Source organism: Heterodontus francisci, unplaced genomic scaffold (assembly GCF_036365525.1).
Source record: "Heterodontus francisci isolate sHetFra1 unplaced genomic scaffold, sHetFra1.hap1 HAP1_SCAFFOLD_61, whole genome shotgun sequence".
Taxonomy (NCBI): Eukaryota; Metazoa; Chordata; class Chondrichthyes; order Heterodontiformes; family Heterodontidae; genus Heterodontus; species Heterodontus francisci.
The window spans coordinates 3,955,433-3,958,143 of record NW_027141441.1 but is presented as its reverse complement, the minus strand read 5'-3'; the positions used below and the strand labels follow the sequence as shown (position 1 = coordinate 3,958,143).

At 41.1% G+C, this 2,711-nt stretch overlaps 1 non-coding gene across 1 annotated transcript; it reads right to left on the bottom strand.

The window, feature by feature from the left end:
- Positions 1–1,133: 1,133 nt before the first annotated feature.
- Positions 1,134–1,205, bottom strand: trnam-cau (transfer RNA methionine (anticodon CAU)). The gene has a single exon. It is a non-coding gene; the product is annotated as a tRNA-Met (tRNA).
- Positions 1,206–2,711: the final 1,506 nt, after the last annotated feature.

Sequence of the window (2,711 nt, the reverse complement as noted above, 5' to 3'; positions counted from 1 at the left end):
AAGCAATAGCATTGCACTCAAACAGTCCCAGACATAGCAACACACGTACGAAAGCAAAATAATGCAGATGCTGGAAATCTGAAATATAAACAGAAAATGCTTGAAATAGTCAGCAGGTCTGGCAGCATCTGTGGAGAGAGAACAAAGTTAATGTGAGTTAACGAAACAGACATGAACTGTTCACTGTTTCTCTCTGCACAGATGCTGCCAGACCTACTGAGCATTTCCAGCATTTTCTGTTTTTATTACAGCAACACAGGTGTTGGGAGGCTCAGCCTGGCTACACAATGTTACAAGGACGCTGAGTAACACCATCGACAACGGGACAGAGAGAAAAACACACAGAAAACCAATAGACTGTGAGGAAGCAAAAGTGAGGGACAGAGAGAGAGACAACGAGACTGAGATGGAGAAACAAGGCATTTGTATGATTGTATTCTCCCTGTTGTCTAAAGGTATTTCGTGGTGTGTAAATATGTTTTCTGTTGTGTAAAGATGTACCCTGTTGTTGTGTAAAGGTTTTCCCTGTTATTGTTTTATTTTCTGTTACTGACCGTCTCCTCACTGTGACCATTTGTCCTGGTTTTATTGTGGCCAACATCACCATCTGGTGGTGGAGAGGAGGCTCTGCAGGAAGGGGTTGACAAAGTGGGAGAGACTCGGCTGGTCCGTGTTTGCAGCTTGTGTTCGTGTGAGCAAAAGTGATTTGTTGCTGATTGATGTGTTCACTAGAAGGAAGAAGCTGATTGCAATCGAGTGCCTTTGGAAGCATCTTGTTATTATGGGTAAATACTTGATGTTTTGAAAGTGAACTGTTTGTGTTATTTCCCCAATGTTTTTATAAAAATAGGATTGTAGTCGGATTTCTCAAGAATCCCGGACTCAGCAACACACGTGCGGACGGACTCACCCTCACTGCACAATAACACAAGGACACGGAGTCACAGCACCGACAATGAGGCAGGCAGAGAAAGACACACAGAAAACCAGGAAGAGATTATCAGGACTCAGAAATGAACAGACAGAGAAAGGTACTGAGCAAACCAGCTGATCGCAATCGAGCGCATCTTGTAATTATAGGGAAACACTTGATGTTTTGAAAGTGAACTGTTTGTGTTCCTACCGAACATAAATAGCAGAGAATGGTTTCGATCCATCGACCTCTGGGTTATGGGCCCAGCACGCTTCCGCTGCGCCACTCTGCTAACTGTTGGTTTAAATTTTAGCTGCCTGTTAGTGAAATATGTTCATTTCCCCAATGTTTTTATCAAAATAGAAAACCAGGAAGAGATTATCAGGACGCAGAAAGGAACAGACAGAGAAAGGTACTGAGCAAACCAGCAAGAGACAGCGAAAGACGGATGATTTATGTAATTGTGTTCTCTGTTGTGTAAAGATGTTCCCTGTGTTCCTTTAAAGATATTTCCTGCTGTGTAATATGTTCTCTGTTGTGTAACTATATTCGCTGTTGTGTAAAGATGTTCTCTGTTATTGTGTAAAATGGTTCCCTGTTGGGTAAAGATCTTCTCAGTTGTGTAAATATGATCCGTCTTGTGTAAAAGTGTTCCGGGTTGTTTAAATATGTTCCCTGCTCTGTAATGTAGAGCTGAGTCTGCACTAATGGAATTGCTACAGTATCTTCCAGTATGAGGGCTGGAATATGATCCAAAGCACAGTCTATACAAATTGAATTGCTATTGTATCTTTTAGTTTCACAATCTGGGGGAGTTTTAAACTGAAATCTCAGTTTGTATCTCAGGTTATACTATCTTTCAGATTGTCTCAATCTGATATCACACTTGAGATTTAGACTTAAGAAAGGATGTACTGGCATTGGAGGAGTTCAAAAGCGATTCACTCAGCTGATTCCTGAGATGAAGGGGTTGACTTATGAAGAATGGCTAAACAGGTTATTCATTCGTGTTTAGAAGAATGAGGGGTGATCTTTTTGAAACGTACAAGATTCTGAGGGGGCTTAACAGGGTGAAGAAGGGTCTCTGACCTGAAACATTAACTCTGCTTCTCTCTTCACAGATGCTGCCAGACCTGCTGAGTATTTCCAGCATTTCTTGTTTTTATTAACAGGGAAGATGATGAGAAAATGTTTCCACTCGTGGGGGAATCTCAAACTAGGCGACATAGTTGCAGAATAAGGGGACACTCATTTAAAACTGAGATGCAAAGGAATTTCTTCTCTCAGAGGGTAATGAATGTCTGGAATTCTCTACCCCAGCCAGTATTGAAGGCTAAATCACTGAAAGTATTTAAAGAGGATGTAAATAGATTTTTGAAATATTGGAGAGTTGAGGGCTATGAAGAGCTGGCATGAAAGAGGAGTTGAGGTCTGGGGCAGATCAGCCATGATCTTACTGAATGGCGAGGCAGGCTTGAGGGGCCGAATGGCATACTCCTGCTCCTATTTCTTCTATTCTTATGTTATGTTATATCTAATGTATATGTCAGGATGCACGAATGGGAATTCATACTGAAACTTATAAACTCATAATGTGTGTAAATATTGGGCTGATAATTAACTTGAATCTCAGAGTACATTATTGTGGTTAATTCTGTAAGTTTGAAAAGGGAACTCTGTGCCATAATGAAAACAAGAAATGCTGGAAATACTCAGCAGGTCAGGCAACATCTGTACAGAGAGAAGCAAAGTTAACGTTTCAGGTCAGTGACCTTTCAGATGCTGCCAGACCTTTTGA